Genomic DNA, 14,984 nt, shown 5'->3' with positions numbered 1-14,984 from the left:
CGATGAAATTTGGCAAGCGTATCAGGGACCGGACCAGATTAAATTAGAAATAGTCGTTTTCCCGATTTGACCATCTGGGGGGGGGAGTAGGGGCCGGTTAATTCGGAAAAATAGAAAAAATGAAGTATTTTCAACTTATGAGCGGGTGATTGGATCTTAATGAAATTTGATGTTTGGAATGATATTGTGTCTCAGAGCTCTTATTTTAAATCCCGACTGGGTCTGATGACATTGGGGGGAGTTGGAGGGGGGAAACCTAAAATCTTGGAAAACACTTAGAGTAGAGGGATCGGGATGAAACTTGATGGGAAAAATAAGCGCAAGTCCTAGATACATGATTGACATAATCGGAACTTATTTGTTCTCTTTGGGGTAGTTGGGGGGGGGAGTAAGTCTTAAAAATTAGAAAAATGAGGTATTTTCAACTTGCGAACGGGTGATCGGATCTCAATGAAATTTGATGTTTAGAAGGATATCGTGTCTTAGAGCTCTTATTTTAAATCCCGACCAGATCTTGTGATGGGGGCGGGGAGTTGGGAGGGGGAACCTAAAACTTGGAAAACACTTAGAGTGGAGGGATCGGGATGAAACATGGTGGGAAAAATAAACACAAGTCCTAGATAGATGATTGACATAAACGGAACGGATCCGCTCTCTTTTGGGTAGTTGGGGGGGGGGGGGGTTAATTCTGAAAAATTAGAAAAAATGAGGTATTTTTAACTTACGAACGGGTGATTGGATCTCCATGAAATTTGATTTTTAGAAGGATATCGTGGCTCAAAGCTCTTATTTTAAATCCTGACCGGATCTGGTGACATTGGGGGAAGTTTGGGGTGGGGAGACCTAAAATGATGGGAAACGCTTAGATTGGAGGGATTGGGATGAAACTTGGTTGGAAAAATAAGCAAAAGTCTTGCATACGTAATTTACATAATTGGAACGGATCCGCTCAATTGCGGGGGGGGGGGGGGTAATTCTGAAAAATAAGAAAAATAACGTATTTTTAACTTACGAAGGAGTGATCGGATCTTCATGAAACTTCATATTTAGAAGGACCTCGTAACTCTGATATCTTATTTTAAATCTCAACCGGATCAAACGTAATTGGGGGGGGGGGGCAGTTGGGGGGACCGGAAATCTTAGAAAATACTTAAAGCGGTGAGATCAGGATGAAACTGGATGGGAAGAATAGAAACCTGTCTAAGATACGTGACTGACATAACTGGACCGGATCTGCTCTCTTTGGTGGAATTGGGAGGGGGGAGGTAATTTTGAAAATTGAGGTATTTGTAACTTACGAAAGGGTGACCAGATCTTAATGAAATTTGATATTTAGAAGGATCTTGTGCTATAAAGTTTAACTTTAGGTTCTGACCTTCTCACAAGTGCCAAATGAGCTCTTGGCTCTTCCGACCTCGTACCATATGAGCTCTCGGCTCTTCCGACCTCGTCCAAATGAGCTCTTGGCTCTTCCGACCTCGTACCATATGAGCTCTCGGCTCTTCCGACCTCGTCACAAGTGCCATATGAGCTCTTAGCTCTTGTTTAGTTCGGATATGTAAGAAAGGGTTCAAGCCTTGAATTTTTTGTAATTTGCCGTGATTCTCCTGAAATTCAAATTCATGTGTTATTGAAATTTTCGCCTCCCAGTTTTCCAAGTTCAAGTCCTCCCTAAGCTGATATTTTTAGCACTCTTTTAACCTAGTGAATTTTTATTACTTAAGATAATTTAGAAACTAAAGATAACTAAGATAACTTAAGATAACTTTAAGATAACTTACTTAAGATCTATTACTTAAGATAACTTAAGATTACTTAAGGTAACTTAGTGAATTTTGACATATTGGGGCCTACATTGAGAATCGTTCGGTAAACTGTGATAACTAGCTTTCTTTGACTGCATGAACTGGAGGTTCCACTTAAAGATTTGCATTAACGGGGTCCTTCAGTAAGTGTAAAGTCATTTTAATTCGTGTTTTTTTTTATGTGTTTCGGTTTTTCTGTTTTTCATCATTTTCATCTTATTGATATTGTTAGGTTAGCTGAAAAAAAAAGTTAAATTTTGAATCATTTCATCATGAGCAAAACCAAAAGTAGAGTGCATTGACTCCCTGAACCCTAGTTGATTTCCTGGTCTCAATAGAAGACTTAAAAGGGGCGCTTCGTTGTCGGTTGGCTCTGTTGTCGACATGCATAAACCAAATAGTAAATTCTCTTTGTGCGACTGAATTAACCCTCCAGTTCCAAAAAGTTGGGAGGTATATGGATTAACAACAAGGAAACACCTCTCACCTCTTTGACTTTTTCTTCAGAAAAACTAGCCACTGGAAGCACTATTCTCCAGTCAGCAAACAATGAATACATGCAATTATGTACAAAAATACATTGTTATTGATTGTGGGAAGTGCGAGTACCTGAGCTACCTGTCCCCAGCAGTTTAGGGCCACTAGGTCAGCCGGTACCAATACGGCTCTTTCTACTCATTCCCACTCTCTTCTGCACAATCAAAAACTATAGATAAGTCACATCCAGTTAAAATTCAAACCAGACTTCAATTTCAAAAATTCAAAGTGTGTTCTTGCGTAACAGAGAAATGTCAGTGACAGAGTAAAGTTTAGTTTTTCATAAATTATAAATAGTTATATTTTAATTTTTTCGTTTTGGCTGATTAAAACCAGATCCTTTATCTTTACTCGCAGTTAAGAATTTATTTATTTTTTTCTTATTTTTTACGCTTCTCTGTTTCAATTTTTTAAATTCTAGTTGAGATTTGTAAAGAGAGGGAAATTTGAAATCAGGTATTTGCAAGATTATTTTGCCGCCTGTTGATGCCTGTTAATCACTCCTGTATTTAATAAACACTACATTTATCATTGAATGAATGACTAATCAAAGAATAAAAGATAAAAATATATATTACAGTCCTATACTTCTGTCTAAAATTCTGCTCTAATCTCATTAGCCTGTTTGGTTTTAGCCAACCACATCATCCCTTATTTCTGGAGAGGCAGATATAAAACTTCTCAAAACCGTCAAAATCTGATTGGTTTTAAAATGGATGTGATGCAGGAAACTTGCAGGAAATGTTTTTTAAGATGAACGTATGCTATATAAAGCTATGCGTCCTATGTTTCCGCGTAAAAACCTGCTCTAATCATATTGGCCTGTTTTGTGACTTATTTTCTTTAGCCAATCATATCATCCCTTATATCTGCAAATAAATATCGCAAATAAATAACTTCTTCAAACCTGATTGGTTTTAAAATGATATTACGCTAGGAACTTGCGAGGAACTGTTTCACTGTGGGATAAATTTTTTGCACCTACTTTGTCCTTTGTGTTTATTTTCGCATTGACGACTTTTCTATGTTTTAAGAAATTTTTGCTGATATAACAATTATTCCGTGTTGAAAATGTGGATTTCGAGCTGAGGGATTTAATAGATATTTTTATTAAACCATTATGGGTTGAGTATGGCTATGTCTAATGATGTTCTTCGGACTCTTGCTCCTCCCCTCCCTTCAAAGAAAAGACAATTATTAGTGTTAACAATCCTAAATTATCTAGGTAATTTGTCTTTCGTGTCCCCCCCCCTCTCCAAAAGAAACCAATACTACAGTTTAAAACAGTTTGAAACTGTTCAATAGCTATATAACTGCTACAGGAGGCAACAATCGATATAGATGGAGTAAGGACCAAGTCAAGGACATCTTTGGGCTTTTTTCCCCTCACTCCCCCCTTTTGACCCCGAAAAAGATCTGTATATTTTAATGATTAATCTTATGGATTTTTATATGTTTTTCGTAGATTGCCCTTTTGGTGTCTATTTGAACCCTTCCTTCTGCCATTTTTGGAATACAAAAAATTTGTCTACATGCCTGTGCTTGAGTATAGAAAAATTGCTATTATCATAAACATATTTTTTTAGGTCCTGCCCATCTTTCGTTTGCAGAAGACCGAGGGTACGTTGTGAGTGACGATTTTAATTCATAGCCTATACAAAACAGCCTTTTCGACCCGTTAGTGCATTTGGAACATATAGTTTTAACTGACATTGTTGTCAGGACATTAGAAATTTTTTCAGTTTATTTGGTTTATATTTTAATGTTAAATTGCAAGTATGCAAATATAATTCACGTATTATTCTCATGCATGAGATAAAAACAACTGAAATGAGATTTATATGAGGTGGATATAGTCGTCGTTTATTAGTTTTCAAGCTTCTTCAACATGAGACTTGTTCGATGTTCTTGAAAGTGATAAACACATACAAAAGACACATCAATCTTATCAAAAATCAGGGGCTTTAAAAAAATACTGGCATGTGATCACAAAGTTTGAGCAAGTTGTGGGATAAAATAATATCAGATTTATACTTACCTCTGATATCTGTATTCTGACGGTAGTTTGATTAGTCTTTTTTTAGGTTAGCTGAAAAAATGTCACACAGTAGTATCTTCTATGACAAAATGTCCCAATTAAATCCCAATGCTTAATTTCTAAATTCCCTTAATTTCTTAAAAATTGGGATTTATTAATTTCAATAGTAAATTTCTTAAAAACGTTTTATGTAAGCGACTGGTCTAACATACGTGCATTCCCATGGCTTTATTGTAGCCCATTTATACATTGCTGTTGCCGAAAACAAAATATTGAACTGCTTAGCTTTAAGTCCAAGCGTCCCATATCTGAGTTATCTGCTTAGTATTAAATTCCCCGGATATAATTCGTAAAAGATAACACCAAATACTTATCCGGTTACTTATCAACTGAAACACTATAGGCAGCTAGGGGAATAACACCATTAATCATACGCACTCCTCTTTAAATCGCCAAACTATTAAATGACTGAGCGTCTTACGTCTCACAAACCTCAATGTGAGCTATTCAACAATGTAGCAAAACACTATATGTTTTTGTTTAAATTATATAATGGTCTATTACTTTAAATATTCATTTTTATTTAATATTAACAAATCAACAACATATTTAAATCAGAAAACACTATTTGAATTTAAAGGATGACATTTTCTTGTCATCAGCAATGTTTTTTAATGTTAGGCTCATAGGTCCTAGTGGCAATTCGAATGCAATTGTCCAAATGTTCGTCATTCAATTAGTCATCCAGTTGAGATTCATGACCTATATTCTATAACTATAGAGGTTTCAGTGACTACATGCATCAATAAATGGAGCAATTTTTTTTTCGTTCCATTTTTTTTACTCTCTTTTTAATGAATTTCATACCGGAAAAGGAAATCTCGCATGAATATGTGTAGCTGCCACCTGCCACCACTTGTAAACAAACTGTAACCAAAATTGGATATTTTTCCTTAGCAACAAAAAGCCGTAAATTTTCATTTTTTTAAATTACTGATTTCAATGAATTATCAATTTGAAAATCAATTAGTTCTCCTCTACAGCGTTGTCATCAACAAAATCGTTGCACTATACAAGTATACAAGTAATTATTCAAGTCTGAAAGAACTGCAATATGTTTTTTGTTTTTATGAGGAGGCTGTGAAGGTCCTTACTTGTCAAATAGCTGCTTGAAACAGGCACAGTGTTTGTGTTCAACCCCAAGGTAAGTTATTTCCCCCACAGCTGCGACTGTTTTGTGAATGAGACAATATATGTAATCAATATCTTTATCAATGCTATGAAGCTTTAAGTTAAACGTATTTAGTTTTTCGGTTACTCTACAAGGAAAGTAAAATCTCCCAGCCGAACTCAATCTTCTACCTCAGGGAATTTTTACTTTGGGAAATTCCACAAAAGTTGAAAGTGACCCATTGAAACATTGCAAAACCATGCCTCTGATTGCCAACGAATTTCTGTATAAAGCAATAGATCATATACTGGCTTTATAACGCTTCAGTTAGGGTCCAGAATAACGTCTCTCCTGTGCATGAGCTCTTACTTTATATGCCTGTTTTAACGACTGTTTTCATCGTATTGTTGTGCTTACTCAAAAAGCATACTCAAAGACCATGTAACGGCTTCTTGTGTACTTTGCAATGTTGAGACAAAAATTCTGGAAAGCTGATGTCTTTACGACACAAGGCAATAAATCCTTCTTCCAAATAATCACACAGTATAGATAACGAGCACAAAAATACATAGCGCAATCACAAATAAAACAAGCACATAGACAAGCATAAATAAAGCAATATTAAAATCAATAAGCACACAAGCACAGTAATTAACCAAATAATCACACAGTACACATAACAAACACAGAAATAATAAACGTGATACATTTATTGTTTTAAAAGGGAACACCTTGGGTGTCCATTAATTCCGTTATTGTAAGCTTCAATGCATCCGCCGATGGCAGCACTAGGGTCAATAATACCATATCTCCTATTGACCCAAGAATTACTAGCCTAGGGAGGTAGCCTAGAAGATATTTAGCATACCAGTAGTAAATTCGTCGGAGTTGCTTTGATTCCGTTACCGAAAAGATACGCTAAAAGGGTGCAAGGTATAAAAGGTTTGGGAGCGTATACGAGTTATGTAATTTAGCTAGTGCACATAATGGGAGTATAATCGACTGCCAAGCCCACGAAATTTAGTACAGGAATATTTTCAGAGTCGCTTTTTCAGTGAAGAATATGTCCTGTACTCTTGTCCCTTGAAGTAGTTTAACTTTCACCAGTTCTTCTTTTACATGAAAGCTATCAAAAAACATTCCTACAAAATTTGCCAACTATTCTATACCAACCACAGCGGTTGATTCGTTTAGTAGCAGTGAAAATAAACTTCGGCGATCTAATACAGTTGTAAGCTGCAGAAGAACTAGTAGATTCAAGCTGCAGAACTAATAGATTCAAGCTGCAGAAGAACTAATAGATTCAAGCTGCAGAACTAATAGATTCAAGCTGCAGAAGAACTAATAGATTCAAGCTGCAGAAGAACTAGTAGATTCAAGCTGCAGAAGAACTAATAGATTCAAGCTGCAGAAGAACTAATAGATTCAAGCTGCAGAACTAATAGATTCAAGCTGCAGAAGAACTAGTAGATTCAAGCTGCAGAAGAACTAATAGATTCAAGCTGCAGAAGAACTAATAGATTCAAGCTGCAGAAGAACTAATAGATTCAAGCTGCAGAAGAACTAATAGATTCAAGCTGCAGAACTAATAGATTCAAGCTGCAGAAGAACTAGTAGATTCAAGCTGCAGAAGAACTAATAGATTCAAGCTGCAGAAGAACTAATAGATTCAAGCTGCAGAAGAACTAATAGATTCAAGCTGCAGAAGAACTAATAGATTCAAACTGCAGAAGAACTAATAGATTCAAGCTGCAGAAGAACTAATAGATTCAAGCTGCAGAAGAACTAATAGATTCAAGCTGCAGAAGAACTAATAGATTCAAGCTGCAGAAGAACTAATAGATTCAAGCTGCAGAAGAACTAATAGATTCAAGCTGCAGAAGAACTAATAGATTCAAGCTGTAGAAGAACTAATAGATTCAAGCTGCAGAAGAACTAATAGATTCAAGCTGCAGAAGAACTAATAGATTCAAGCTGCAGAAGAACTAATAGATTCAAGCTGCAGAAGAACTAATAGATTCAAGCTGCAGAAGAACTAATAGATTCAAGCTGCAGAAGAACTAATAGATTCAACGCTTCTCGTAACTGTATTTGCAGCAGTTGCTCAGGTTGAATAGCAGACATTGTCTCATCTTTGTTTTTAAAATTGTTAATAATATATCTACAGCTTTGATTTTTTCACCATCTTAGTAAGTTTTATTTTCAGCAGAAATCCTCGAAGGAAGAAAAGATACCTCAGTAGCGGCTTTGTCACTGTCCAATTTTCTGGGAAACTGAGATTATTGAGAATTTGACTAGTTAAGGAGACTTTTCAAAAAAGCACTACATACTATAGCCACCAAAATTAAACTTATTATGAAGAATAGGAAACACTGCCAAATTATAATCCTACGCTGCGAAAGGGTTGTAATCGTGCAAACACTGACTAAATTGTAGAATTGTGGATCAAGAGTTCTATTTTTTTGTGAGTCGTAGACTTGAAATGAGTACTACAAATCAGTTTGGTCACCTAAGCGCTGTACCTTAAAATTCTCTACGAGCCACCAAAAAGTTACCTGCGAATTACCAGTTGGTCGAAATCAATGTTTTCCTGATTTTTGTTCTGTATACATACTTTAAAATCAAGTATGAATTTCTGTGTTTCTATTCACTGAATTAACAGCTAAAATGTTCATGCGTGGAACATATATTTTGTATAAAACAGCTTTAAACCTATAAAGATGCTTAAAGCTATGCAAATCCTGAGACATTCGCGGAAGAAAAAAAAATATCTCCAGAAAACTTGGCTCGGATTAACATCATGCAAGGGGCGAAGGCTCGGATAGTGACTTAACTCCAGGAACAGTGTTTACCTGATATTCAGACAAGCATATCGAGCATACGACGTTTGTCAGAAAAGTGCTGAGACTAATTATGCACAAAAGTTTTTTTTTTCAAAGATTATGGTATTCCCTTCAAAGTAGTGCCCTTGAGCTGCAACACACCGATGGATACGTCGTTCCCATTAGAGGTAAGGTAGCAGTGCTGAAAGTCGTCAGCCAGTTTGGTCTTCAACATGTGGTATTCTTTTTTGGATGTTTTCTAAAGTCCTTGATGACGTTTGTTGATGATTTTTCCAGTGAAGGATAAAGAAATAATCACACAGACTGAGGTCACGTAGATAGGGGGTTGGCTGGAGAACGACTATAACTAAATCAAAACACACTTTGTTAAAGCAACCAAAAGGTACTGTGTGCATAGAACTACTGCTCCTACCTGCTGCTATTGCTACCACTAATGCTTCTATTACTACTTGTACTAGTATTAATAGAGCTAAGGTTATAAAGGTAAAGCTTTCAGGGGAATGTTGAGAGGGATATTGAGCTTAATCAAACCCCAATATGTTCATGTAGGTTGTCGAAACGGAGCATCAGCAATATCTCAGGAACAGTTTAGGATATTAAGCTAAATTTTCAACACATATTGAGAGAGATGTTGACTTAACCAAAAGACACTGTGTGCATGCTACTACGGTTGCAACTGTTTTTGCTACTACTACGATAACTACAACTTCTGTTTCAACAACTAAAACTGCTGCGAATGTGATTTTCACTACTTGCGACGGTATTTGTGACTGTGACTGCAAAAATTTGTGACTGCAACAACTTGCAACTGTGAAAATATGCGAAAGTGGCTACTTACGACTGCAAATGTAAATTCATGTGATCGCGATTGCGACTAATTGGACATGTGATGGCTATTTTTTGCAACTGTAAATGCAGCTTCTTCTGGCGACTACTTGTGACTAGCTGCCACTGTGACTACTTGAAACTGTGACTGTGACTACTCGTGACTCCTCCTACTTGGTGGTAGTACTGCAACTACTTGTGAGTGCAACTGTATAAGACTGTGAATCAAGACTTCTGACTGATTGTGACTACGACTGCTCCCGACTGCTACTTCCAAATGCAACTACTTCTGACTTTGATCACTTGTAACTACGACCGAAACTGCTTGGGACTACTATTACTTACGACTGCGCTTGCTACACTTATTTCAACTACTTGTGAGTGCAACTAGCTGCGACTGTTACTATAAGCAACTGCGACTACTGATGTCTTTGACTGTGACCACATGTGACCTCGCATACTTGCTGTTACTGCTGCATCTACTGGGGAGTGGAACTTCTTTAGACTGTGATTGCTCGCGACTGTGACTGTTCGCAACTACGACTGATCGTGACTGCAACTACTTGCGAATGTAACTATTTCCGACTTAGACTACTTGGGACTGCGAGTGCACTTGCTTTTGACTGAGCTTGCCACTGTTACAAAAGCGATGGCGCCTGTGATAGGTACTGCTATATCGACGACTTCTGGCACTGCTATTACTGCATCTGCTACTCCTACAACTATTAAACTAATCAAAAGAGTTTAAGTGAGTTCAGGTTTCGAAATGGCACGTAGAAGCAATATCATAGGCAGCGCAATAGCGCTGCCTAAGTAAAGAGTGATGAGGGCGTGATATATTATTTATTTATTTATTTTTGGTTTGTTTGATTTATCTTAGACCAAGGCACTTCGTATCGAAGGATTTGTCGTAGAAACGTCGAAAAGGGCTTATTAGATTGGCAAATTGAAAGGGTTAGTGTCCTTTTATAATTGTTGAAAGTGATTAGAGGACAACTAACCCCCTCCCATGCCCAAAATCTCCCCAAACAAATCCAATCAAAATTTGAGATATTTATATTGTTCAACGTAATTGAAAGGTCTGGAAATGTCTTTGAGCATGACAAACCACCCCCCCTCCCATGGCCCTCAGGGCAAGGGTTGTAAGTTATCCCCTGGGGGCATAAAAGGTTTATATAGAAAGGGTGCCCTTTTTAAGATTAAGAATAATCGGATGTTGGATATCCCTCCACGACTCGTATTCTCCCAAAATGTATCTTATAAAAATGTTGAGATGGTCATTTCTTATAGCAGAAACTTCGAAAAGGGCTCATTCGATTGGAAATCGAAAGAGCTATTTCCCTTTTATGGCACTTGGTATTAACCAAGTGACATATAGCAATCACAAATTCTGTCGGTCTGTTGGTCCCGGTTTTGCTACTTTAGGCACTTCAAGGTAAGCTAGGACGGTGGAATTTGGCAGGCGTATCAGGGACCGGGCCAGGTTAAATTAGAAATAATCGATTTCCCGATTTGACCATCTGGGGGGGAGGGGAGTGGGGGCCCGTTAATCTGGAGAAAATAGAAAAATTGAAGTATTTTTGACTTACGAACGGTTGATTAGATCTTAATGAAATTTGAGGTTTGGAAGGATATCGTGTCTCAGAGTAGTTATTTTAAATCCCGACCGGATCTGGTGATATTGGGGGGAGTTGGGAGGGGTAAACCTAAAATTTTGGAAAACACTTAGAATGGAGGGATCGGGATGAAACTTGTTGCGAAAAATAAGCACAAATCCTAGAAAAATGATTGAGATAACAAGAACGGATCCGCTCTCTTTGGGGTATTTGGGGGGGGGGGGATAATTCTGAAAAATGAAAAAAAGAGGTATTTTTAACTTACGAACGGGTAATCGGATCTCAATGAAATTTGATATTTAGAAGGACATCGTGTCTCAGAGCTCTTATTTTAAATTCCGACCAGATCTGGAGACATTGGGGGGGGGGGGGGGTTGGGAGGGGGAAACCTAAAACTTGTAAAATACTTAGAGTGGAGGGATCGGGATGAAACTTGGTGGGAAAATAAGCACAAGTCCTAGATGCATGATTGACATAACCGAAACGGATCCGCTCTCTTTGGGGTAGTTGGGGGGGGGGGTTAATTCTGAAAAATTAGAAAAAATGAGGTATTTTTAACTTATGAACGGGTGATCGGATCTCAATGAAATTTGATATTTAGAAGGATATCGTGTCTTAGAGCTCTTATTTTAAATCCCGACCGGATCTGGTGATATTGGGAGGAGTTGGGAGGGGGAAACCTAAAACTTGGGAAAACAATTAGAGTGGAGGGATCGGGATGAAACTTGGTGGGAAAAATAAGCACAAGTCCTAGATACATGATTGAAATAAACGGAACGGACCCGCTCTCTTTGGGGTAGTTGGGGGGGGGGAATTCTGAAAAATAGAAAAAATGAGGTATTTATAACTTACGAACGGGTGATCGGATCTCAATGAAATTTGATATTTAGAAGGATATCGTGTCTCACAGCTCTTATTTTAAGTTCCGACCGGATCTGGTGACATTGGAGGGAGTTTGGGGTGGGGAACCTAAAATGATGGAAAACGCTTAGATTGGAGGGATCGGGATGAAACTTGGTGGGAAAAATAAGCTGAAGTCTTAGATACGTGATTTACATAATTGGAACGGATCCGCTCTATTGGGGGGGGGGGTTGATTCTGAAAAATAGAAAAATTGACGTATTGTTAACTTGGAGTGGAGGGATCGGGATGAAACTTGGTGGGAAAAATAAGCACAAGTCCTAGATACATGATTGACATAACCGGAACGGATCCGCTCTCTTTGGGGAAGTTGGGCGGGGGGTGAATTCTGAAAAATGAGGTATTTCTAACTTATGAACGGTTTATCGGAACTCTTATTTTAAATTCCGACCGGATCTGGTGACATTGGGGGGAGTTGGGAGGGAGAAACCTAAAACTTGGAAAACACTTAGAGTGGAGGGATCGGGATGAAACCGGATAGGAAGAACAAAAACCTGTCGAAGATACGTAACTGACATAACCGGACCGGATCTGCTCTTTTTGGAATAGTTGGGGGGGGGGGGGGTTAATTGTGAAAAACTAAAAAATCAGGTATTTTTAACTTACGAACGGGTGATCGGATCTCAGTGAAATTTGATATTTAGAAGGATATCGTGTCTCAAAGTTCTTGTTTTAAGTTTCTACTTGATCTGGTGACATTGGGGGAAGTTTGGGGTGGGGGAACCTAAAATGATGAAAAACGCTTTAGATTGGAGGGATCGGGATGAAACTTGGTGGGAAAAATAAGCAGAAGTCTTAGATACATGATTTACATAATTGGAACGGATCCGCTCTATTGGGGGGGGGGGTTAATTCTGAAAAATTAGAAAAATGACGTATTTTTAACTTACAAAGGAGCGATCAGATCTTCATGAAACTTCATATTTAGAAGGACCTTGTAACTCAGATCTCTCATTTTAAATCTCAACCTGATCCAGCGTAATTGGGGGGGGGGGAAGTTGGGGGAACCGGAAATCTTAGAAAATACTTAAAGCGGTTAGATCAGGATGAAACTGGATGGGAAGAATAAAAACCTGGCTGACATAACCGGACCGGATCTGCTCTCTTTGGGGGGCGGGTTAATTCTGAAAAACTAAAAAAATGAGGTATTTTTAACTTACGAACATGTGATCGGATCTCAATGAAATTTGATATATAGAAGGATATCGTGTCTCAGAGCTCTTATTTTAAATCCCGACCAGATCTGGAGACATTGGGGGGGGGGGGGAGTTGGGAGGGGGAAACCTAAAACTTGTAAAATACTTAGAGTGGAGGGATCGGGATGAAACTTGGTGGGAAAATAAGCACAAGTCCTAGATGCATGATTGACATAACCGAAACGGATTCGCTCTCTTTGGGGTAGTTGGGGGGGGGGGGGGTTTAATTCTGAAAAATTAGAAAAAATGAGGTATTTTTAACTTATGAACGGGTGATCGGATCTCAATGAAATTTGATATTTAGAAGGATATCGTGTCTTAGAGCTCTTATTTTAAATCCCGACCGGATCTGGTGATATTGGGAGGAGTTGGGAGGGGGAAACCCAAAACTTGGAAAACACTTAGAGCGGTGGGATTGGAATAAAACTTGGTGGGAAAAATAAGCACAAGTCCTAGATACATGATTTACATAACCGGAACGGATCCGCTCTCTTTGGGGTAGTTGGGGGGGGGGGGGTTAATACTGAAAAATTAGAAAAAATGAGGTATTTTTAACTTACGAACGGGTGATCGGCTCTCAATGAAATTTGATATTTAGAAGGTTATCGTGTCTCATAGCTCTTATTTTTAATCCCGACCGGATCTTGTGACATTGGGGGGGGGGGGTTTGGGAGGGGGAAATATAAAACTTGGAAAACACTTAGAGTGCAGGGATCGGGATGAAACTTGGTGGGAAAAATAAACACGAGTCCTAGATAAATGATTGACATAACTGGAACGGTTGATTCTGAAAAATTAGAAAAATTGACGTATTTTTAACTTGGAGTGGAGGGATCGAGATAAAACTTGGCGGGAAAAATAAACACAAGTACTAGATACATGATTGACATAACTGGAACGGATCCGCTCTCTTTCAGGTAGTTGGGCGGTGGGGGGGGTTCATTCTGAAAAATAAGAAAAAATAAGGTATTTTGAACTTACTAACGGGTTATCGGATCTCTTATTTTAAATTCCGACCGGATCTGGTGACATTGGGGGGAGTTGGGAGGGGGAAACCTAAAACTTGGAAAACACTTAGAGTGGAGAGATCGGGATGAAACCAGATGGGAAGAATAAAAACCTGTCTAAGATACGTAACTGACATAACCGGACCGGATCTGCTCTTTTTGGAATAGTTGGGGGGGGGGGTTAATTGTGAAAAACTAAAAAAATCAGGTATTTTTAACCTACGAACGGGTGGTCGGATCTCAATGAAATTTGATATTTAGAAGGATATCGTGTCTCAAAGTTCTTATTTTAAGTCTCGACCGGATCTGGTGACATTGGGGGAAGTTTGGGGTGGGGGAACTTAAAATGATGGGAAACGCTTAGATTGGAGGGATCGGGATGAAACTTGGTGGTAAAAATAAGCAGAAGTCTTAGATACGTGATTTATATAATTGGAACGGATCCGCTCTATTGGGGGGGGGGGTGTTAATTCTGAAAATTAGAAAAAATGACGTATTTTTAACTTACAAAGGAGCAATCGGATCTTCATGAAACTTCATATTTAGAAGGACCTTGTAACTCATATCTCTCATTTTAAATCTCAACCTGATCCAGCGTAATTGGGGGGGGGGAAGTTGGGGGAACCGGAAATCTTAGAAAATACTTAAAGCGGTTAGATCAGGATGAAACTGGATGGGAAGAATAAAAATCTGTCTATACCTGACTGACATAACCGGACCGGATCTGCTCTCTTTGGGATAGTTTGGGTTGGGGGGGTTAATTCTGAAAAACTAAAAAAATGAGGTATTTTTAACTTACGAACAGGTGATCGGATCTCAGTGAAATTTGATGTTTAGAAGGATATCGTGTCTCAGAGCTCTTATTTTAAATCTAGACCAAATCTGGTTACACTGGGGGGAGTTGGAAGGGGGAAACCTAAAACTTGGAAAACACTTAGAGTGGTGGGATCGGAATAAAACTTGGTGGGAAAAATAAGCACAAGTCCTAGATACATCATTTACATAACCAGAATGGATCCGCTCTC

The 14,984-nt window shown here is 38.3% G+C and overlaps 1 protein-coding gene across 3 annotated transcripts in view; it reads left to right on the top strand.

Moving 5' to 3' along the window:
* LOC136038915 (WD repeat domain phosphoinositide-interacting protein 4-like) overlaps positions 1–4,149 on the top strand; it is a 56,859-nt gene extending 52,710 nt beyond the window's left edge. For all 3 annotated transcript variants that reach the window (XM_065722400.1, XM_065722398.1, XM_065722399.1), the window contains one exon: positions 3,929–4,149. The gene's annotated coding sequence lies outside the window, so the exon portion shown is untranslated. The remainder of the gene's footprint in view (positions 1–3,928) is intronic.
* Positions 4,150–14,984: the final 10,835 nt, after the last annotated feature.

The sequence above is a fragment of the Artemia franciscana genome, chromosome 18 (genome assembly GCF_032884065.1).
Source record: "Artemia franciscana chromosome 18, ASM3288406v1, whole genome shotgun sequence".
NCBI lineage: Eukaryota > Metazoa > Arthropoda > Branchiopoda > Anostraca > Artemiidae > Artemia > Artemia franciscana.
This window is presented reverse-complemented; position numbering and strand designations above follow the sequence as displayed.